This window comes from Cetorhinus maximus, chromosome 18 (genome assembly GCF_964194155.1).
Source record: "Cetorhinus maximus chromosome 18, sCetMax3.hap1.1, whole genome shotgun sequence".
Lineage (NCBI taxonomy): Eukaryota > Metazoa > Chordata > Chondrichthyes > Lamniformes > Cetorhinidae > Cetorhinus > Cetorhinus maximus.
The window spans coordinates 65,874,758-65,899,671 of record NC_135896.1 but is presented as its reverse complement, the minus strand read 5'-3'; the positions used below and the strand labels follow the sequence as shown (position 1 = coordinate 65,899,671).

Genomic DNA, 24,914 nt, shown 5'->3' with positions numbered 1-24,914 from the left:
AGACATAGGAGCAGAAATTAGGCCATTCGGCCCATCGAGTCTGCTCCGCCATTCAATCATGGCTGATAAGTGGTTAGAAAAGTGTAGCTACGAGGAGAGATTGGATAGGTTGGGGTTATTTTCCTTAGAACAAAGAAGGTTGAGAGGTGACTTGATTGAGGTGTACAAAATTATGAGGGGAATAGATAGAGTGGACAGGATAAAATTGTTTCCCTTGGTGGAGAATTCTAGAACCAGGGGACATAGATTCAAGATAAGTGGCAGAAGGTGTAGGGGGGACATGAGGAAGAACTTTTTTACGCAGAGGGTAGTGGGTGTCTGGAATTCGCTGCCCAAGTTGGTGGTCAAGGCAGAAACTCTAAACTCATTTTAAAAAGTACCTGGATCTGCACCTTAAGTGCTGTAAGCTGCAGAGCTATGGGCTGGGTGCAGGAAGGTAGGATTAGAAAGGGCACCTGGGTGTCCTCGGGCTGGCATGGGCAAGATGGGCCGAATGGCCTCCTTCTGTGCTGTAACTTTTCTATGGTTCCATGGCGAGCGTCCTGACATCACCACACGCCATCGCAATATTTCGCTGGGTGGGCGCACGATAAAATCTGACATGCACCCGCCATTAATTAACGGGCCACTTAAAGCCCTTTAGTGTTCAATCGACGCTGATTTTTCAGCACCCGTGCGATCTTCGGGTCGGCGCATGGGCGCAACGGGCAGGCGGGTAGGAGACATTTGTATTAACCTCATCCACGGGTGAGATAAGAGGGCTCAGTGGGGTCGTGAATCTGCTCTGTGAAGTATTTATTGTTGAAAGTTTTTTCAAACTTGCCTGTGTGATCTGCAGTACTTCAGAACGCATCCCAGCTGCTTTTTCTGGACTCTTAACCTTCAGGTCAGCACCCTGCAGTGAGGAATCTTTTCTGGGCCTGCAGGTTTCAGGAAGCCTTCCCTTAGCCTGGGTATGGGAGCTGATTTGTCCTCTGGAGGCAGCTCCTCTGAGGAGGAAGGGAGGGCTAGAAGTGGGACGTGGCCAGGAGTGCACAAGCAACCTCCAGGGGAGCCACCTTTGGGAGGACAGGCGCAGGCACAAGGGGCGCAGGGCCAAGAGGTAGACCAAGGCACAAGGGGCCGCAGAAGGGGCCACTATCCTACTGCCATGGTTTGCAGAGCGCGAACCACCTACCTCAATACGTCTGAGGTGCAGTGCCAAAGGAGGCACCTTCTTTCAAGGGAGACAGTCAACTATATCTGTCAGAGATGATAGGGCCTGAGATCTCCGCTAACTGTGTGGGTGGACATCCCATGCCAGTGACTCTAAAGGTCACAGCTGCCCTCCACTTCTATGCCTCTGGCTCCTTCCAGAGCTCGGTGGGTGATCTTTGCGGTGTCTCCCAATCAGCTGTCCACACTTGTGTCAACAGGTTACAGACACTCTGTTCAGGCAGACCTTCATCCACTTCCACTGGGACCAGGTAAGCCAGACACAGCGAGCCAGAGGCTTTGCGGTGATTGCTGGCTTCCCCCGCGTCCAGGGTGCTATAGACTGCACACATGTGGCCATGAAGGCGCCAGCAGATGAGCCCAGTGCCTTCGTCAACAGAAAGGGCTTCCACTCCATGAACGTGCAGATAGTGTGTGATCACAGGATGCAGATTCTACAAGTCTGTGCAAGGTACCCAGGCAGCTCCCACAACGCCTACATCCTCAGACACTCCCAGGTGCTGGGTCCCTTCAGCGTTCCGGCTCGACTGGATGGTTGGCTGGTGGGTGATAAGGGCTACCCCATCAGAAGGTGGCTCATGATGCCTCTCCTCCATCCAAGAACAGAAGCTGAGCAGTGCTACAATAGGAGCCACGCCTGCACAAGGGCTGTGGTGGAGAGAGCCAACGGTCTTCTCAAGATGCCCTTCTGGTGCCTAGACCGCTCAGAGGGCGCACTCCAGTACCCCCCAGATCATATCTTGGTGATACCGGTTGCATGCTGCGCTCCCCACAATTTTGTGCTGGAAAGGGAGGACACAGTGAATGGTGAAGACATCAACACAGTGGCTGCAGCTGCACATGATGAGTTCAGCAGCGATTCCGAGGATGATGAGCAGGCACAGGGAAATGCTGAGAGGGTAGACGCTGACCTGGGACTACTCCAGGGAGGCAGGGACACCCGGGATGCTTTAATGCAACGAACCCTCAGCTAGCACAATACAGATGGACCACCAGGACAAGACTGGGCTGCCGCCTCGATACTCAACACCTAAGTGCAAAATCTGCCAGGTCAGCAGCACTAAATAAGGGCCTTGTAAATAAATCTGAATGTCCAACAAATCACTCATTACACTTTTATCAACCATACACATGCAGAAGAAACGAGGCACCTCAGCCATGATCACACACCTGCATTTAATGTGTGAAGCAAAAGAACTTATCACAAAGAGAAAACAATCGTGTTAACAATCAAAAAGAAAAAATAAGGACCTCATCTCAGGCCAACACAAAAGCACCAGCCTAAGGTGCCTTATGCTTTCGTTTGTGGGTGCTACGTCTTGGTGCTGCCCCGTTGCTCGGAGTGGCTTGTGAGACAGGCCGCTGACTCTGCTGTCCTGTTGGCCTCGATGACCTTGGCGGTCGTCCTCTGGCCCATGCAGCCTGTGCTGGCCCAGCCTGGGAGTGAGCTGCCAGTTCCACAGCTGGCATCTCCCCAGTCATCACAGCCTCAGTGAATCAGTCACTGGGAGAGGGGCGGAGAAGATGCTGCCCTCATCCCGTAGCGCCCTGAGAGGAGCCCGCAGAGACGACAGGCAACTGCTGCGCCGACGTAAGGTCGCTTCGGACCTCCCTGCTCACTGTGAATGGATGGGCACCAAGCTGGGAAACTTGGTGCCCACACCATCTCCCACACTGGCAGTGACCAGCTGAGGTCATTGCCGGTGTGAGGGCTTGCTGGTCACAGTGCATCCCCAGGAAGCCCTCGCAGGTCTCCTGGAGGAGGCTCTCCACGAGAGTCGTCACTCTCTCCATGGAGGACGCTTGATGCTCGGACATGTGGCTCATTACTTCGGCGATCTTCCGCGTAGACTCCTCCACCACGGAGACCAAGCCAAGCACAGCCTCATGTATCACCCTCAGATGCTCCCGCACACCCGGCCGCATTTCCTGCGGACGATTCCAGAGGCACATCATCAGGCACCGACTGAGCATGTGCCTGGTCCCCTGTTGCTCTCCGACTGCTGGCGCCATGGGCACTCTCTGTCTCTGCCAGCTCCTCCAGCGAGCGTGAAGAGCCATCACCACTGGGCCCCGGGACACTAGCCATTGTTCTAATTCCCACTGAGGTGCTAGTATCTGTGCTGGTGCCTGCCTTGCAGAAATGGCGTGACGCTGGTGAGATTTCAGGCCCCTCAGGTGTGAGAGGGGGCATCTATTGCTCCTCCTCCCAGCCGTTCTCTGATGATGCTGAAAGGAAGAACAAGGATAGTGCATCAGTTAGTGTGCAGACAATGACAAAGTTCATCCCTGTCCCCCCGGCTCTTTATGTGCTCAACCTTCCATAACTAATGGTTCAGCAATGTTGCAACAATAACTAATTTAACAATCATCAGTGCTATGGCTGTTGGGAGGACAATGCTGACCTCACTGTTGGGCATAAATACCTGGCTGTGGCACCCCAGCCTCACTGACACCAATAGATCTGGGCGCATGGCGCCTCTCCAGTTCAAGGGCCTCCTGCTCGAAGCGGCTTAGTGTAGAAAGATGTGCCTGGCCGCCTCCAGTCCTCACATGCTCGACTGTGTTCTGCACATTCTTCTCCTGAAAAAGAGAGAAGAGCATTGATTAGGGCAAATTGCACATGGACTCTGTTTGCGCACGGCCCACCCCAATCAGAGTGGGACATATCAGGCCTCCAGTGCCTCCTCACCCCGCTGCAGCTGATCACTCAGACAAAGATGCTAGGTCTGCTCCCCACCACCCCCATTGCCCTCTTGGACACATGCTGCCTACATCACATTAGGAACCACACGGTATTTCCTCCCATAGCAAGGAGGCACAAGCACGTGCAGCGTAGAGGGCAGCAGATGGTTCGTTGCCACGCCAACTTGGAGCTCACCCTGACGAGGATATGTACTGGAGTTCTGAGTCTGCGCCTAGTTGCAGCTCCTCCAGGTTGTCCCCAGACTAGTCATGTGGAAATCAGATCAACATATGGTGCAGGGGAAAACTTATCTCCTCATAACCCACTTAAGCTAATCTCAGCATGAGCACTATCTGCTTGCGCACCCAGCAAAGGAAAAATACCATCAATGATTCAATGCAGTCACGACACTGAGACTTGGCAGGGTGGGGGTGGGGAGAGGCTAAGGCTACTTGCTGGGTTAAATGCCCAATGCCAACATGGTACTCACCCTTCCAGAGTGCAACAAATCGTTGAAGCGCTTGTGACACTGGATCCAGGTGCGCTGCACCACGTCGCGGGAGCTCACCACCTCCGCCACCTCCTCCCAGACATGTTTCGCCATGTGGGGGGACCTCCTCCTCCCATCCTGGGGGACCAACACCCCCTGCCGTGCTGCCACCTCCTCAAGGAGGGCAGCAAGGCAGTCATCAGAAAAACGAGGGGTGCACTGGCCTACCATCCAGCCTGGCCTGCTCATCCGAACCCCTCTGCTGCGGCCTTGCACTGACCATCATGAGCAGCCTACAGGAGGCTGCCAGGCCTTCTTTTAAACAGACTGCCGGGTCGCCATTGGACCCGGCAGTCTGTGCACGTCCACCGCAGCCCGCACACTCCTGCCATCCTCAGGAGTTGGGAAGTACACTGGGCGGGCCTTAATTGGTTGCCCGCGTAAAATGGCGGTACGGACCCAATTGCGGGCGGAGATCAGGTCTGCACCCGGCTGCTCCCCCTCCGCCCGCCTGCCAGATGGAATATTCTGCCCCAAGCCTTCACTCAATTTGTTGGCTGCACTCTGTTTGCCACGGTTGCACTAATATGCTAGTGCCCACACCCCACCCCGGCAATTTAGTTTAAACCCTCCCTAACTACACCAGTGAACCTCCTCGCTAGGACATTGATCCCAGTCCTGTTGAGGTGCATACTGTCCCTTTAGAAGAGGTGCCTTCAGTCCCAGAACTGGCCCCAAGAACCTGAAGCCCTTCCTCCTGCGCCTTGCTTCAGCCACACATTGATCCTCCCTATCTTCCTATTTTTACTCTGGCCAGTGTGTGGCACTGGGAGTAATCCAGAGATAACTACCCTCAATGTCCTGCTTTTCAACTTTCTCCTTAGCTCCTGAAAACCTGACCTTAGGACTTCAGTACCTACCCTCTCTACGTTGTTGGTGCTAACGTGTACAACAATTTCTAGCTCACTCCCTTCCCCCTTCAGAATATTCTGCACCCTTTTGTGATGTTCTTTACCCTGGCACCAGGGAGGTAACACACCTTGCAGGACTTGCAATGATGGTTACAGAATTGTCTGTCCGCCCCCCTAACCGCGGAACCTCCTATAACAACTGCATTTCTACGCCATGTTGTGCCCTCCTGCATAGTCCCTTGCCCCTTGGTGTCATGGTCTGGTCCGCACCCCCTCACAATTTTGTCACTCCCAGTAGTCACAAATACTGAGTACCTATTTGAAAGAGGCACACGGCCCGAAAACTCCACTACTACCTTACTCTTCCTACTCTTCCGGATGACCACCCACATACTATCCCGACTTCTCACTGCCTGTGGGGTCACCACCTCCTGGAAAGTACATTCCAGGAAATTCTCATCCTCTCTGATGCTCCACGGTAACTCTCGCTGCCCCTCAATTTTGGAAATCCTGAGCTCGAGCAAGAGCAGCTGGAGACACTTCCAAGACACGTGAAGGTCCTGAAGTTCCCATGGCACAGGAATTGCAAGCAAAAGGCCTCAGTATCAAATATGTGGCCAGGATTTTGCTTACCTGTCCATACCAATCTCTCCACTATTTACTTTGAGGAACAGAAAGTCACAGGTTGATGAACACAAAGTGGAAAGTGTCTCCATGTTCATTGTCAATTGATAGCAGGCTGATAACTATTCTAAAGCAGGAATTCTCATATGATGTTGAAGAGATCAGTGTCATATTTGAGGATGACAGAGAAGTGGAACAATGAGAGTTGCTTTTACTACCAACAAGAAAACTTTCTACAAAGACGGTCAAGAGTTCATATGAAGATTCTACACTGTGCCTCAATGACATTGTGCTTTAGCTTACTGATCCCATGTTACACTAAAGGTGATCCTTCCAATATGATCATGAAAATACTCAAAAACAATGGCAGTGACACCATCAAAACTTACATCTTTACTCTCAAACACTCTTCCAAATAAAGTCATTTTCTCATTTGTGTCTGCTGTTGGCCCTAAAATTGATTGTTAGTGACAGCTATCTCATTTTCATTTTCAATAAATCCATTAGATATGTGGGCCTTTGATGTATTTGAAATGCAACATATAACTTATCCAAAGGTTTTTCTTATATGTTTACAAGAGTCATAGACTCTCAATTTTTGTTATGAATAATTTTATATAATAACTAGGAGTCAGTCTGCTATTGGACTATAGCTTAGCATTATTACTTAGGCCTCATTCACTTGAAGCATATGCATGTTAGTAAAGCTGGTGGTTTATTTATTATGCCTTCTGGAGCTGAGTCATAGTACAAGGTAAATTGTTCAGGCTCTTCCGACATCAAATAAAACATTTTGGTAGTAAGTAAATCGAAAGCAACTATGAATGAACCCTGTTGTGTATATATTCTGTGAAGAACAGTCTCCTGAAGCACATTTTTCCTCCCTCCAGAATGAACTCATTTATAATCTGTGGTTTAGAGTTTTGCCTGAGCAATTTTTTCAGTTGATGTTATGACTACAGTCACAAGAAGAGTTTTATATTGTCAGGAAAAATAAGAAGTCGGAGAAAATAATATGAATGACATCTAGAGCATTTCTTTTTGCCTTGTTGTGTAATAGAGGCAATTTGAAAAAAAATGATCTAGTACTCCAAGTTGTCTATATTCTGATGCTTTCCCCAATATTTGTTTTTTTCTCCCTTCATCCCATGAAACTTTTTGACTCAATATTGAAGTATGAATTTATGAGTGTGAGTGTGGACAGCTCTCCAGCATGTCACCTGGGTTTATTCCATCTAAAGGCAGTTAGGTCATTGATCTAAAGACTGAAAATTCTAGAAATACTTAACAGGTCTGGCAGCACCTGGAGAGAGAGATGCTGTCAGACCTGCTGAGTATTTCCAGTGTTTTCAGTCTTTATTTTAGATTTCCAGCATCCGCAATATTTTACTCTAATAATAATTGATCTCGTGGCTGTTTGTGAAATGTAGAGAGTTTGCCAACATAATGGGTTTACATTGTATATTTTGCCTTGAATAGTGAACCAGCCTAGTCTTAATTCAAAGTTGTTAAATTCAAATTATCCGTTAATTCTTTTGAGCATGAAATTCCCATTTTGCTGTGTTATTTGCATTGCTTAGTTTTTTTAGTGTAAAAATGATTGAATTATCAGAAGTAGACTGTTAATCGAGTATTTCCAATTTATTAATGTCAGTTGTTTTTGGGTGGGGGAAGAAGTTTCATTATAGTCATTCCCTACCGTTGGCTAATTATGCACATTGCATTGATTAGGATGAAGTAGTCCGTACTCTGATCTACATTTGACATTAATGTGATGGGAGTTGTTGTTCTGCAGGTCAGAATATTGTTAATATTTTGTTCCGTGAAGAGTGAATTCTGTATTTTCACCTAAGACTGAATCATTTTTGGTCAGTTTGTTGTCTGATGTGCTCGAACCATCACATTTTAGAGTCTGCAATCAAACTACTGTGAAATCCACATTAGTAGAGTTTCTGTTTTCTTTTTTTTTGAGATGTGCACACTCTTTCTGAGCACCTAAACATGCTGACATTTCCATTTAAGGAAATGCTGCATTGTCAAAAGTGTCATCCTTCAGATGAGATATTAAACTGAAGCCCTGTTCAGGTAGGCAAAAAAAGACAACATGGCACAATGTAAAGAAGAACAAGGGATTTTGCCAATGCGTTAATGTCATGACCACGTAAAAGGCAGTTTCCTCAAAGTGGTCCTGGTGCTAAAAATTTGTACATGCGTGCGTGCGGCCCCCTTTTATGTTTTTGGTTATCAGGTTCGCTTTGTCAAGTGAACACTAGCTGCACCCTTGATATTAACACATTAGTTGGTGCTTGAAACAATATACACCGATTAACTGAACAAACACTAGTTGTTTATTGGAACTAAGAACAGAGCACTAACACCATGCTCCTTCAGTCACCTCCAGCTCTAGACTTACAGTTACCCAAGAAGCCCATGCTGAATAGCGATTGGTCAGTACAGTCACATGGTCAACTACATTCTTTTAAAGGTATATAGCACTCCACTTTACCATGTCCCTCCCCCTTTACTTAAAAGTACAATTGACCAGCATCACATCATCCCAAATATTTACATGAATAACTATTTACAAGTCAAGTCTCTCAGGAGGCTTCCTCTTCCTGTGTCGAGCGTCATAGTTCAACAGCCTCGGCTGGTTTTTCCGAGACCCCTTCCATGTGACATTTCTTCCATGTGTAGTGCAGACTCAAATGAAATGATGACGGGATTCCTTCTTGTGGGACTGTCTCTCTTCTCTGGAGATGATCCACGTGTCATCTAATTATTCGGCTGTTTACCGACGCATTATAGGAGGGAGGTCCTGTCGCAGCACTCACTTTGCCTAATAGCCAATTAGGCCCACCTCCAAAGTTCTTCGCGAGAATTGTGTCTCTCACCATGAAATTTCTTTCATGATTATGGCTATCATATCTAGCCTTCTGAGCCTCTTGGCTTCTCTCCACCCTCCCCACTAAATTCGGCCTGAGAAAAGTTAGACAGGTGTGGAGACGTCTCTTCATTAGTAATTCAGCTGGGGGAATACCGGTGGTCGTGTGTGGCGTCATCCAGTATGCGAACAGGGACTGTGACAATCTGGTGCTGATGGAATCCCTGTCCAACTTTTTCATCCTGGACTTAAAAGTTGGAACTCCTGCTCAGCCAAATCATTAGAGGCAGGGTGGTAAGGCGAGATTTTGATCTGCGTTATTCTGTTGAGGGTTGTAAACCTGTAGAACTCCCTGTTGGTAAATGCAGTCCCGTTGTAAAACATGAGCACCTCTGGTAACCTGTGCACTGCAAAACTCTGTCACAAATGGTCTATGGTGGCAGCAGACGTGGGCGACCGGACTTCATAGACACCATCCGCTTGGAGTGGGCGTCTGTTAGTAAAAGGAACATTGTTCCCAAGAAGGGCCCCACGTAGTCGATGTGGAGATGCACCCGTGGCCGCCCCAGCCATTCTCAGGGGTGCAATGGGGCTAAGGTGGGTAGCTTTTGTACCTGCTGGCATTGAAGACAACTTTTGACTAGGGTTTCGATGTCTGTGTCCATCCAGGCCACCATAAGTAGCTGCGCGTGAGCATCTTCACACTACTGATGCCAGGGTGAGCGCTATATAATTCAGCCAATAATGGCCTTTGCCCCCTCAGGGGCACGATAACCCTTGCTCCCAAGAGCAATATGCCGTCCTGGCAGGTGAGCTCATATCTGCAATTGAAATAGGACTTCATGTCATCAGACTTTAGCTTGCCTGACCATCCATTTAAGACCTGCTCCCAGACGTGAGATAAATGTGGGTCTCGGCTTGTTCATTTATGGATTTGTTTGGCCTGGACAGGGGAGGAATCCAAAAAATTTAGTACTAAGACAAGTCCCTGGGGAATTGTGACCTTCACATTGTTATCTGGCAAGAGGAGGCGGCTCAGCACGTCAGCATGTGTGACCTGGCTTCCCGATCGATGAATGGAAGTGTATTTGTAAGCAGCCGATATCAATGCCCACCTCTGGATGTGAGCAGATGTAATAGGGGATATCACTTTATCCTCTCCAAATAATCCCAGTAGAGGCTTGTGGTCAGATATAATGTGAAAATGGCGACCGTGGAGGTCATCAAACACAACAGACAAGCCCTCCTTCTCAATTTGAGAATATCGTCGCCCTGCAGCACTGAGCTTGCGAGATGTATAACCAATGGGCCGTTCAGAGCCATCCGCCATCCAATGTGAAAGTACAGCCCCTACTCCATAAGGGGATGTGTTGCAAGTTAAAATCAATCCTTTCTTTGGGTCAAAGTGGATTTGTAGGGCCGATGATCTCAACAATTGCTTTACCTTCAGAAATGCATTCTGGTGCGGAAATTGCCAAATCCATTTATGGTATAATGGAGCCAGTATGGTTGATAGATTTGGGAGAAATCGCCTTTAGTAGTTTATCGTCCCTAAGAAGGCCTTTAGCTCGGTACTGTTCCTCGGTTCAGGTGCCTCGCGAATAGCCTTGATCTTTTCTCCCACGGGATGCAGGCCCTGCGTGTCAAATTTATGGCCCAAGTAAATTACCTATTTTTGGTTTGGAAAAGACACTTTTCTTGCTTTAAACGCACCCCTGTTTGTGAGAAGCATTTCAGCAGCTCTTCCAAATTAGCTAAATGTTCTTCGTCAGTTTGTCCAGTGACTAAGACACCATCCAGATAAACAATGACATGGGGCAGTCCCTGAAGCAGATTTTCCCTGGTACCCTGGAAAATAACACACGCCGCTGAGACCCAAAGGGTAGTCGAGTATATTGATACAATCCTCGATGTGTATTGATGGTCACGAATTCCCTAGAGCCTTCTTCTAACTCTACATGCTGGTAGACGTGGCTCATGTCGAGTTTTGAATATGTGATGCCCCATACCAATTTCAAATATAATTCATCAATCTTAAGTATCGGGTGTCTATCAAGTTTGGCTACTCTGTTTACAGTTAACTTAATAGTCACCGCATAAGTGAACACTTTGGTCTGGCTGCAGTACGGGTACTATGGGTGCTGCCCACTCGGAAAACTGCACCGGTTGTAAGATGCCCAACTTTTCCAGCCTGTTTACCTTGGTCTCGTAGAGCATAAGGGGCTGGTCTGGCTCTGATAAATCTGGGGGTTGCGTTAGTGTCTATGTGGATTTTGGCTTGTAGCTCACAAATCCTTCCTAGCTCGTCACTGAAAATGGAAGCGTACTTTTGTAATAATTCCTGTAAGTTTCTCGTTCTGATTTGAAAAATCTCGGCCCATGACAATTTAATCTTCTTGAGCCAGTTGCAACCAATTAAATTGAGGCCAGCCCTAGCTACTACTATAAGGGGTAAATTTGCAGACTGATCCCCATACTGCACCAGGACTTGACATATCCCTTTCACCCTTATTTCTTCAGCCGTATATGTTTTTAATTTAGTGTCTGATTCTTCCAAAGTTAAAGGATGGACTCCTTTATTCAAGTGTCTGTACATATGTTCTCCCATGACAGACATTCACGCCCCAGTATTGACCTCCATCTTGATGGGTTGTTCATTGACTCTGTTGACTACCTGGATTAGCTCAGTTCAACCCACTTTCAGGTTGTATAATGAATAGATGTCAGATTCTGTTTCCTCTGGTTCTCCAACGAGACAGATTTTGTGATTTCTACCTTTGTTTTTAAAATGCTGTCTCAGCCTACCTTGACAGTGCCATATTATTGACCATTGTGGTGGCAGAAAAAGCATTTGATATTTCTGAACTGTTGATCACCTGCAGGCTGCCTGGATGCATTTCTCTCATTAATGTTGTGGGTTTTCACTGTAGTGCTGCTGTTCTTCAATGGTCTTTACATAGTGGGCATTCCTTACCTTGCTGTGGAGTCCGACGTTTTAGCGCCTTTTGTTACTGGCACTTCCTGCCCTACAAGATGGGTGGCGCCATTTTCTGTGTCTTTTATTCCCTTCGAGTCTCTAACAGTGCTCTCCATGGTTGTTGCCAGTTCTAATCCCTTACTGAAGTCTAGATTAGTTTCAGATAGCAATCACTTTTGAATAGCATCGTCCCCGATTCTGCATATCAATCGGCCTCTCAACATGTCATTAATTGAAGTTCCGGACTCACAATATTCTGTTAATTCCTTTAAAGCAGCTACATAGCCAGTGATTGTCTCTCCTGGAAGTCTATTCCTTGAATTGAATTTAAAATGCTGCATAGTGACTGAAGGGTTTGGCTTCAAGTGGTTTTTTACAATGTTTACTAACTCATCGAAAGTCTTCGTATCCGGGTGTGTTGGGTGATGATCAGCCCATATTTTTTACTCCCACATGTGGACAAAAGAATCACTCTCTTCTTTCCCTCCCCTGTGATGTCATTAGCGATAAAGAAGAACACTTGACATTCGACGTAATGAGACCAGTCATCGGAAACAGGGTCGAACGGTTCAAGATGCCCAAACCGTGGCTTACCCGATGACTTAAGGAGACTGCACTTTCAAACAGCTTTCAATGTAGTGGCGATGTAACGTGGCTTACCGCGGCTTTCTAGATTGCCGTCAATGGATCCGGTTTATCCTCATCGCCAGTTTTATGTTTTTGGTTATCAGGTTCGCTTTGTCTGGTGAGCGCTAGCTGCACCCTTGATATTAACACATTAGTTGATGCTTGAAACAATATAGACAGAGACACCGATTAACTGAACAAACACTGGGTGTTCTGAAGAAGGGTCATACAGACTCGAAACGTAAACTGTGTTTCTCGCTCCATAGATGCTGCTCAACCTGCTGAGATTTTCCAGCATTTTCTGTTTTTGTTTCAGATTTCCAGCATCCACAGTATTTTGCTTTTAAAACACTGGTGGTTTATTGGAACTAAGAACGAAGCACGAACACCATGTGCGCTTCTTCAATCACCCCAGCACTAGACTTACAGTTACCCGAGAAGCCCGCGCTGTGTAGCGATTGGTCAATACAGTCGCAATGCACATGGTCAACTAACTACATTTTCTTAAAGGTACATGCCACACCACTTTACCACACCCCCTTTTAATTTGCGAGTGATTCAATTTAAAAATAACCGAGCAGTCAAGCTTTATTCTTAGAGGATAAAGGTTAGTTTATTATGAAACTACTGCTGAAAGTTACTTAAGTAAAAGTGATAAAGTTATTAACTAAAATACAGATACAAAGATTAAAACGCAGATCAAAGAAAAAAGATACATAAAGATGAGATTTCAAATCAGTCACTGTAAGATATTGATGCTGGCCCATTGCTTGGATTCCTTCTTTCCAAAGTGAAGGGGCTGAAGTTTGAGATTTAGTTTAGCAGCTGCGATGGCTTGTGAAGTTGAAGAGTTGGAGTTTTCCTTTGTAAGTGGACTCGATAGGTAGAGCAGATGCTGGGAGAGAGTAAAGGTTCAGTTCCTTACTGGAGACTGCAGGCACTGATACTGGAAGATTGCCTGGTTTCTTCTCAGCAACCCAAGGATGATTTTTCTGGGCGCCTTACTATGTAATGTCCAATGGCAGGGAACCTCAGCTCTCATAGGTGCTTCATGGCTGTTTCAGCTGGGAGCCGTGTGCTGATATTTTCTCTCACACTGCCACACAGAATGGCTTCTGACAGCCTCCTTTGTACATTCCAAAAATACAAAATGCCCACTATCACAAACTGTCGAATCATATTAGGTATTGGTCTGGGGGACAAAGTCCCATTCATTGGGTGTAATTTTCTGGTCCTGCGAACAGCGGGATTTATGGCGGGCGGGAGCGGAAAATTTGGAGGGACGTCAAAAGGCAGATTTCTGCTCGCAGGAAAACAAGCATTTCTATGGTAGGATGATGACTGGCCTGATTTCCGACTGATCCATGTTGGCAACCCCATTTGCATGCATTAGCATGTCATGAAAACCTATTAAAAACGCAAGTCGCCAGAATCACGTTCCCCCTCCCAATTATGTGCCACGCCAGTGGGAAACTAGACTGGTCTGAATCATGACTGGATATAAGTGGCGCGCAGCTGTTCTCCTTCACTTCGCTTGTGACTTTGAGGTGAGTGTAACATTCAAAGCCTACCTGCAACAGAGCTGCACTGGGTCATCACTGATGTCAAAGCTGCTGTGTTAGGCCAGACCAGTGGAGGTGTCTATTTAGATTCCTCACAGTGCGTGCCGTGGGTGTGTAGTTGGTCTGCTTACGGTGGGTGCCGTGGGTGTGTAGTTGGTCTGCTTACGGTGGGTGCCGTGGGTGTGTAGTTGGTCTGCTTACGGTGGGTGCCGTGGGTGTGTAGCTGGTCTGCTTACGGTGGGTGCCGTGGGTGTGTAGCTGGTCTGCTTACGGTGGGTGCTGTGGGTGTGTAGTTGGTCTGCTTACGGTGGGTGCCGTGGGTGTGTAGTTGGTCTGCTTATGGTGACGACACAAAACTAGGTGGCATTGTGAGGATTATGCAAGGAGGCTTCAGGGCGATTTAGACAAGTGTGTGTGGGCAAACACATGGCAGATGCAGTATAATGTGGATAAATGTGAAGTTATATGCTTCGGTGTGAAAAACAGAAAGGCAGAGTATTATTTAAATGGTGATATATTGGGAAATATGGATGTACAAAGGGATCTGGGTGTCCTTGTACACCAGCCAATGAAAGTAAACAGGTAGGTGCGGTAAGCAAGTAGAGAGGCAAGAGGATTTGAGTTCAGAAGTAGGGATGTCTTACTCTAATTATACAGGGCCTTAGTGAGACCACACCTGGGGCAGAATTTTCTGCCTGTTGAGCAGGCGGGCCCGACCCAATCTCCGGCGGGCGGGGAGACAATCCCCACCGGAGAAGTGGGTCCCACGCCATTTTACATGGCGGGCGGGGGGGGGGGGGGGGGGGGGGGGGATTCCCCAAAAGCGAGAGTGCGCTCTTTCGCGCATGCGCACGAAAGAGTGCACATCTCCCTGAGGCTAAGTGCTGCCTCAGGGAGATCGCTTACACTTTTAAAAATATTAAAAATAGAAAAAAAAATCCCTAACATGTCCCCCTAATGTGACAATGTCACATGAGATGGGACAAGTTCATAATTAACATAATAACTTTATTAAAAATTTAAAACCCTACATGAAACTTCATCCCACCCGTGGATGAGGTTTCATGTTTTATCTGTTTGCCGCCGGGGCTCCTGGCCTGCCCGCCAACCTTAAGGTTGGACGGACGGGCACACTAATTAATTTAATTGATCTGTCAATGGCCTCAATTGGCCATTGACAGGTCGGCAGGCGCACAGATCAGTCTATTCTGATCATGTTTTCAATTGAACCCAGTAGCCTCTATGTCTGTATCTGAATTCTGAGATTCAACACTGACAGGTGCGATCAGTTCCTGTATTGTTTCAGCGCATACAGGAACTTTTAATTCATTGTTAACTACCATTAACTCACGCTGAGATATCAATCCTTTCTGAAGTGAATTTTAATTTGGAAATCCTGTAGACTCTTTTCCTGCCTCTTTTAACTCATTTGGCTTGGCTTCAGCCCTTTTAACATGCAAGTGACTTCCCTCAAGCTTCTCAACTAAGTGGGGCATCTCCTTCACTGACTCCTGACCTGTTTGTGGATTTCCTTCATCCCTATTTAATTCTCTGGCCTCTGGCTTAGCTATTTCAACCTTCATGGGTTGTATCGCCCCCTTCTTCCGTTGGATTTCTGTACCCTTTTCAGCAAATTTACAGATTCCCGCTGCTGAAATTGTTCAACTTGTTCAGCATCTCTGGATTGTTTTCGAGTCTTGTGGGGTAACTGCCTTTAGCCTGCGAGGTCATTTCCAGGCAAAAGGTTGGCCCCTTGCATGGGCAAGCTTGAGATTGCATCCATCATCACCAGCCCGGTAATGAGTTCATTCTTTAAGTAAATTTTCACCAATGGTACCTCGACACCTTCTCCAGTTAGTCTCTTGATTATCACACTTGAATTTGACCTGCTTCTGCATGGGAAATCCTCAATTCTCCCCACTAGCAGTGTCTGCGAACAACCAGTATCTTGGAGTATGCTAATCTCCTTACCTGGTTCTTTGGAACCACTAGGGGCCATTTCCCCTTTACACACGAAGCCCTGATAGGATTTTGTGCCTTCTTTTGTATTTGCACAAAGGGCTATGATTTTAGTGACTATGGATACAGGTTGCTTTGGAATACATGCCAACAGTGTTCTTTTATATTCCCTGGTTTGCCCCAATTAAAACAGCAGCCCTACAGCTCTGCCTTCTGCATTCCTTCCTTTCAAAGTCGGGGATAGATTTTCCAATTTTTCCCCATTCTCTTTTCCCTTAGGATCTTTTTCCTTCTGTCTCTCTCTTGTCTTTTCCCTGCTGATATGAACTATTTGAGCCATGCCTGCTGCGATTCAGAGGTCTGAGAATCAATTCATAATCCGCGGTTTTCTTGGCAGCTCCCCTTGCTGTAGTAACCTTTTGTTCTTCAAGGTGCATTTTTTACATTGTAGGGGTAGCAATTTTAAACTCGCTAACAAAACTAATTCTCTCATCCCAACATACGTAAGCTCTATTTTTAAAGTGCGCACCCATTGGTTGAACGCAATCTGTTTGACTCTTCCAAATTCCAGATACATTTGGGTGGGATTTTTTCAAGAATTTCAGAATTGCTGACGATATGCCTCTGGCACAAGTTCATAGGCACTCAGGATTGCATCCTTTGTTTGTAATCAGCAGTCATTTCAGGGTCAGGGTGGAGAAGATCTCTTTGGCTTTTCCTGTTAACTGAGCCTGGATCATCAGGGTCCACACTTCCTGGAGAAAATGTAGCTGATCTACTTTTGCAAAAGCAGTAACGAATGATTCTACATCTCCCTCTTCAAATCTGAGAACAAATTTGGATAACTTTAGGGCTTTGAGGCCTGTTTCAGGATCACAAAGTTCTGGGCTGTCATTAGGCAGAGTGAGATTTCTCCTATCAGCTTCAAACAGCCTTTGGTCTCTATTTCTCTGTGCATGCAGCTCCAATTCCAATTCCTGTAGCTAGAAATTATCTTCCTCCCTTTCTTTTTGGGCCTGTCTTTCTTCCTTTTCTTTCTGAGCTTGCAGTTCTAGCTTCTTGGGTTAGTCTCTCCTCCCTTTCTTTCTGGGCATTAAACTCCAGCTCAATTTTCAGCTTTACCAGCTCTATTTTCGCTAGTCACTCATTCTGGTTCCAATTCAGCTTCTGCTACCTGTTTTGACTCCGGTCTGAACATGTTCAGCCAGCATTTTCAGGAATTTCTGTCTTTGTCTTACTGGTGATCTTGAGTCCTATCTGCTTAGTAATGGTTTTTAGTTGCTGCAAATATCTAAGAGTGCTAATTTCTGCCAATTCAAACCCTCCTGACTGATTAAACTCTTGTGCATCAAAAGTTGCCACCTTAATTTTCATTGGTACTTTTTACAAAACAAAGTTTGCTGCAGTAGTTTCTGATTTGGTTTCATACAATTTGGACTCTGTTACTTCCCTTCTACATCCTATTTCTTTGCAGTTCAAAATTTGGTTCTTTTCACAATGGATTAACTCCCAGATTTTAGTACAAATTTGGCTTTGGCTCATTTTACAATGCGCACAAGCCCAGAGGAGCTTCCAGTTGTCATGACCATGGAAAAGGCAGTTTCCTCAAAACGGTCCTTGTGCTAAGAATTTGTGCATTCGTGCATGTGTGTGGCCCCCTTTTAATTTGCAAGTGATTCAATTTAAAAATAGCCAAGCAGTCAGGCTTTACTCTTAAACAAGATAAAAGTTAGTTTATTATAAAACTATTGCTGAAAGTTACTTAAGTAAAAGTGATAAAGTTATTAACTAAAATACAGATACAAAGATTAAAATGCAGATCAAAGAAAAAAGATACATAAAGATGAGATTTCAAACCAGTCTCTAAGATATCGATGCTGGCCCATTGCTTGGATTCCTTCTTTCCAAAGTGAAGGGGCTGAAACTTAAGGTTTGGGTTAGCAGCTGCAATGGCTTATGAAGTTGAAGAGTTGGAGATTTCATTTGTAGGTGGACTTGATAGGTAGAGCAGATGCTGGGAGAGAGTAAAGGTTCAGTTCCTTACTGGAGACTGCAGGCACTGACACTGGAAGATTGCCTGGTTTCTTCTCAGCAACCCAGGGATGATTTTTTTTCTGGGTGCCTTACTATATAACTCTAATGGCAGGGAACTCCAGCTCTCATAGGTGCTTCATGGCTGTTTCAGCTGGGAGCCATGTGCTGCTATTCTCTCTCACACTGCCACGCAGAATGGCTTCTTACAGTCTCCTTTGTATATTTCAAAAACACAAAATGCTTGCTATCCCAAACTGTTGAATCACACTTTCACATTAGGTATTGGGTTAGTCCCGGCATAGCCCCATCCATTGTCTTTTTAGCCAAGGTGATAAACCTTTTAAATTAACTTGAATGCTTCCCATTCTCCCAGGCTTGTGGAGCTAGGAAAGAGCTATTCACATCTCCAGGTGAGTCAGTGAGTTTCTGTTTATACTTCTGGAAATACACATTGAATTTCAAATGTCTTCACATTTTTTAAATATTTATTCTTGGATGTGGGTGTCACTGGCTATCCCTAATTGCCCTTGCCCTTGTTTAGGGGGCATTTTTTAAGAGTCAACCTCATTGCTGTGGGTCTGGAGCCACATGTAGGCCAGACCAGGTAAGGACAGCAGATTTCCTTCCCTAAAGGACGTTAGTGAACCAGATGGGTTTTTACAACAATTGACAATGGTTTCATGGTCATCATCAGACTTTTAATTCCAGATTTTTTATTGAATTCAAATTTCACCATCTGCTGTGGTGGGATTCACATCCAGGTCCCCAGATCATTACCCTGGGTCTCTGGAATAATAGTCCAGTGACAATACCGCTATACCACTGCCTCCCCACTATGTCTGGGTATTTCTACTTGCAATCCACTTGGAGCTTTCTAGAAATTTGACCACACTGCAGTTGTAAGTGACTTTTGTCAGTCATCTTTCAAGCTTCTTGTGTCCATTTGGAAGATTAGCTTTTTACAAAAATCTATAATGTCACAACTACACACTTGTGACATCTAACCCACATGCTCCATCAACCAACACCATTGAAAACAGAGTAACTTCTTCTTTACGAGTTTGCTCCACATATATGAGCAAAATACAGTAACTTCATGCCGATCAATACTTTTCAATGGTGCATCAGATGGCAAGGTGCTATTTTCATGCAGCTTCTGGAGGAGCAGGGCACCTCTGATAGTTTTCCCAATTTCTGCATTTAACTGAGCATGTGCTGTCACTGGAAGTTGCTGCCTGATTTGCACATAAATAACGGTGAGCACTATGAGCCTCACCATTATTTTTACAGCAAAACATGGCCCGTCAGTTCCCCAGAACTGATATCCCATAGCTTGATATACATAGAAATACATTAAAATCAGAAATAAAAAGCAATTTTAAAATTACTCATAGACCGGAGAAGTGGCTTCTTGCACCACGTTCACCAGTCTTTAAATCCTAATCAGTAAATATTTGTTAAGGCTATTAAAGCTTAGATATTCCATGGGTCAGACACTGGTCAGGAAATATTTGTCTAACTATAATGGAATTTTGGAAAAAATTTGCATAATATGTAAAACCGTGTGCAAAACAGACCTTACATTTTTAATGAAAAACAACAATCTCGTCTTAGAGCTGTAGGTTTAATATAATCAAAGCAGATACTGTAGCTTGTTGGAAGTACTAATGGGGTTTCTTTGATTGGGTGGCACAAATGAATATATATGTACCCTCACCATCCCTTCCAATATCAGACTTAAATTAGATTTGTCTTGAGAAATAATATGCCTGGAGTGCTTATAACCCTATAATATTTGTGAAGGATCAAGATTGAATTAGGCCTTGTTGTGTTTTTGGAATTTAAATGCAGTAGAGTAACTGCTCCAACTTGTTTCCATAAATTTCCTGGTGCGAACATTAAAAGCAAAATTTACTAATGTAATGAGGTCTTATTTAATAAAATTGAAGGTTATACAAATTAAAAGTACTTTTCTGTCAAGGCAAGGCAATTGTATTAGATTTTGTTATCACTGCTATTGCCTTTTAAACTCTAATTCTTTAAATTGGTATTTATATTAGGGTGTTATTGCTGAGTATAGCTTTTTGAAAGTCAGGGTGAACTGCATGCTAATGATGAAAGACCCAGTGAACAAAGTGCCTTCTGTGGCCCGAAGATTTGCCGGAGACACTTTGCTCAATAGAAATCACATTTTAATGCATTTTCCTACAAATAGTTCCCACTGTAATTGTTAAATTCTTTGAAAGTATTGTATGGTTGGATTTGTTTTAACTATATGTAGTTAAAAGTCAAATCTAGGGTATTGAAATATTTTCAGGAAGCAAACCCCAAAGATTGCAACGTTATACACAAAGTAAAATCAGAAAGCCTCTTGAGAAAATATTTATCACTTGAAAAGACATCTAATTTAATAGACTCCTTTTTTCTATTTTTCGCAAGTAACATATTTCAGTTTTAATTTCTTGAATTCCATGAGACTGACTTGGAGATTTATGGGACATAATTAATGGTATTATTTTCTTTTCCCTCGCCTGGAGGCGCAAAAGACAGACAAAGCACATGCTTACATCTGTTTCCACAGCTAGTTTTTCCTGGAACAGGTCACTGCCCTGTCACCAGAGGCTATAGCTTGAGTGGCACCACTCTGCATCAAGGATAGCTGACCGGGAGACTCTCCCGCTCTTACCACTTGCTGTAGGTGTATTGGAAAAAATTTCAACCTGATTGGCCACATTATGAATGCTCATTCTGTGGCCACTGAGTCCTGGAGTGGGACTTGACCCAGAGCTTCTGGCTCAGAAGCAGGGATGCTACCCACTATGCCTCAAGATTTTTTTACTAAGCCAATAATAAGAATGTAGTTTACTTTCAAGTTGATCACAGTCTGTAGTTATGAATCTATTCTATATTTTCTTTGTATGACATTCAGGTAGAATTGATTCTCCGTTTGAAGTCAGTTTATGTTGCTACCAACTATAGTTCAAATTTAGTTTAGTATTCAGAATGTATGAATGCATTAGATGATTAAAGGAAACTCATTTTGGATTGCACAGAACATAATTATTTATGATCATTTAAAAATATATTGAAGCAGCAATGTGCAGTGGATACAGTTTGAGTGAAGCAAATGTGTTTATTCATTTTGCAAGCTCTAGTTATTTTAATGCAAAGCACATTATTTCATTTGTTTAGAAACTTTCTTAATGCTATAAACGCCATGCTAAAAATACTCTTTATAATCATCATGTTAAAAATGCATTTTGAATGTTAATATATTGAAATGGTTTTGATTAATTCTTTTTCTATGAGAACATGTCAACAAAATAGCCAAATAAACTGCATTTGGCACGAGCTGGTTTAGATCATAAATGTATGAAGTTAAAATTTTCTTAAATATACAGTGACAGATTATATAATTGATAAAATAAGAATTTGTTTAATGACCCTTACAGGCAATCAGCCATTTGTGAAATCTGCATATTAATAGCCTTTCTGTTAAATTCAAGATAAATCATTTTTGATTATAGCCTTGAATACAACCGTGATTGACAAAAATTACAGCATTTCAATATTCTAACGTATTTACAATAAAATCCATTTCAGCAAATATTGTACAATCTGCCTTATTTTCATAAATACACCATATTGAAGTATAATAGGTTGCTCATTACTCCATTACCACAGTGTTGTCTGAGAGAGTGTTGCATTTGATCTAAGGCATATTGCTCAGGCGCCCTTCACCAGTAGAGAAACTCCAGTAGACCTAGCTGGCTGTCAGTGGTTTTATTTGGCTTACAGATGCAGCCTTAAAGGAAGAATCTGGTGTCCTAACACTTGCTAGATTCATTAGTTAACAATATTAAAGTCAAATAATTGATTTTCAAGATGTCTGTGATCTACTTCAGTTTGTCCAGAATGTTTTATTTGCTTCCCAGTTTTGTAAATAGAAAAAAAATGCCAAAGTTGTTCAGTTATGTTCATCCCTATTTAGGAATCCTCTCCTTCCTTTTTTTGTCTCTTACGTTCCAGTTTGTTTCAAAACAAAATGCAGATGAATAAAATGGAACAACAGACCCTGCCTATTGCTTGTTATTTAGCAAAGATTCGGAATTAGGGCCCTATATTCATCTGAAGGTGAACCTATGTAACTTACAGAAAGTAGTCAGCTCTTGGCATCTCTTTTTGGATGCCCTAAAAATTTACTGATCGAAAATTGGCAAAGATCTTCAGAGGTGTAGTGGTAAATTAGAATGTCAATAAGTGTGTATTCAGCCTGCTGCAGCATTCATGACACTTGTAAAGTGAACAGTGAATTCCAGTATAATCTCAATCATATGGAATTGCAAGTATCTTTTCAATTGCTGTGCAGAGATCCCTAGACGTTTTGCAGTCAGTTTTAGACAGTGAATAATGTATAAGTTAAAGCGAAATATGCCACTCTGCCTGCCTTAGCACGAACAACATACCACTTTGCCTCCAGCTCTGTTGCACAGCACTGAAAAGAAACTCCGATTTTACAGAAACACTAGTTACCATCCAGGTCCTAATGTATCTGCTATTGACACATTCAGGAGGCTTTAGACTTTGTTCACTTATGGTGTAGACTTGGTTGATAACTTTTTGATTGCTTATTTTGTTGTTACATTCTCATGAAAACACATGAAATTCTCATGAATTTTTCGCTTGTCAGGCACGCACGATCGGCGGGTTCGGGAGCAGATGAGTAATGGGCCCCCGACCAAGATTGGCCCCCAACCGTGATTTCCACTGGCCAGTGGGGACATGAAGAGGGTGGGTGCCAACGTCACCGCAGGTGCTGGTGAGCGCTTCCAGTGAGCTCCCTGAAGGCAGACAGCTGCCTCAGGGAGCTGCAGACCTTCCCAGAACAAACAAAACAACAAAAATGCTGCAAAATATGTCCATGCAGCGTAATCAAGTACCTGAAAGCACACCTCATAAAAAAAATCAGTCCCTTGATACCTCTTTTTATTTTATTTCATGGGGATTTCATCCCGCCCTGGATCGAGGTTTGAGCAAAAGTGTAAAGGCCGCCTGGCTGATTGGCCCGTCTGCCAACTGTAAAAGTGGACGGGCCACGAAAAATCGCTTTCAATTGCCTCCTTAATGGGCTTAATTGCCTGCTTAACTGTCGGTGCACGCACTTCTGAACACCGTGCACGCGCACCGAGTACGCACTGACATCGGGATGCTCACCCAGCATCATCTCGCGCTATTTCGCGGCCGAATGGGTTGGATCTGTGACCGCCCACAGGACGTAAAATTCTAGCCATAGTTAATTAGAAAAGCTTCCAATATATTTTTAATGAACTGAAGCATTAAGAACATGCTTTTCAAAATTGTGCTTGTGACACTAAGATACAGCAGGGTTACATTTATCTACTTTAGACATGACAGCAGGACTGCTGGATTTTCTGCTCACTGCACTTCTCTCCAGGAGGAAGTGAATTTTCCCAGGTTATGTTCCATTCTTTGCGTTCTGTTTTCGTTCTCCAATTCAGATGACAGGGACCAGGGAGTCTAAAGGAATAATGGAGAAAACAAGAACATAAGAAAGATGAAAAACATCATTAAAAGAAAAACCTAATTGGAGCTTTGAAGCAAGAGTAAAAGTCTACCAAGGTTACACACACTGTCAAATCCATGGGTGGAATTTTCTGGTCCCGTTGGTGATGGGTATGTTTGACAGTGTGAGTGGACAATATGGCGAGAAGGCCAAAAATCAGTTTGACACCGTTATGAAACCAGTTTGCGATTTTCTGCTCCACTCATCAATGGCAAGCCGCGTTTCCCGCCACCACATGTCAGGAACCTAATTTCAATACTTTAGCATCTCATTTTAAGATGCTTGTCGGAATCATCCTCCCACGCTGGATCATCTGGGCACGTTGGCACGATTGCATGTTGACATGTTTCACAACTGTACATAAGCGATGTGCACCTGGCGAGCTGCACCTCGCTTGGAACTTCGAGGTTTGTTTGCCTACCTTGCTTCGGGCAGCACTCAAGGTCATCAGCGCCAGGCCTCAAAGGCAGCACCACATCACTTTTAGGGGATCTCATGGGCAGGTTTCTACCGACCAGACCAGCTGTAAGACAGGGGTGGTTTTTCAATGGCTGTAGGGCTAGGGCTTGCTTGGGGAAGGGGGAGAAGTGGCCTCAGGCAAGGGAAGAGGCTGCAGGGCTAGGGCTGTACTGGGGATTGGGGCAATCCCAGGGTGTGTGTGGGGGGCACATGTTGATCTGTGTAAGTGGCCTCATGATGGTGAGGGCTGAGGAGGCAGTCTCCAGAGGAGATGAGGCCAGATGGAGATGTGAGGGTATGTGTGAGAGAGTGAATGGTGGTGTCCCTTGAGCTGGCTGTGAGTGTAATGCCAGTGAATGTGTGATGGCCTTGTGAATGTGTGAATTTAGAGTGATGAATTCATACATCCTCTTTCTGCACTAGATGGCCAACTCCTTCTGTGCAGCGTTGGCACTGACCACCATTGCCGCCCCCTTCCAAGTCGGAGTGGTGAGATTACTAGACTTCCTACAGCTGGCGTGGAGGACATCACGGCAGGCCTCCAAAAGGCATCCCAGTAACAGGCCACTGAACTCTCCTTGGCTTTCAGGGCCATGTCTTCACTGGAGCAATCCTAGGTTTCAAACGCTGAGAACTGTGTGCGTAGCTACAGTTTAGATATGGCACCCAGAGTGAGGAAACAGTGAGGTAACGGTGTGGCGGGTGATTCAGAGGCTGTCCGCCAGCGAGACGGTGTGTTTCCTGTGGCTGCGTAATTAATGAGGCAGGAAATGGACGATTCAGCATGAAAACCTGCCATTGTGGCCGACATGTAAAACTTCCTTTTTCACACCCACAACTGTACTTAGTGCAAATCTGGGATGATTCAGTCCAAAGTCAAAGGAAGACTGTATGCTACCCTTGTT

The 24,914-nt window shown here is 44.8% G+C and overlaps 1 protein-coding gene and 1 long non-coding RNA gene across 2 annotated transcripts in view; one reads left to right on the top strand and one right to left on the bottom strand.

Annotated features, from left to right (window-relative positions):
* npas3 (neuronal PAS domain protein 3) overlaps window positions 1–24,914 on the top strand; it is a 1,500,089-nt gene that overhangs the window by 1,314,302 nt on the left and 160,873 nt on the right. The gene's annotated exons all lie outside the window — the stretch shown is intronic.
* Window positions 23,323–24,914, bottom strand: part of LOC144693223 (uncharacterized) — a 71,385-nt gene continuing 69,793 nt past the window's right edge. The window contains exon 3 of the long non-coding RNA XR_013579497.1: window positions 23,323–23,504. This is a non-coding gene — a long non-coding RNA (uncharacterized LOC144693223). The remainder of the gene's footprint in view (window positions 23,505–24,914) is intronic.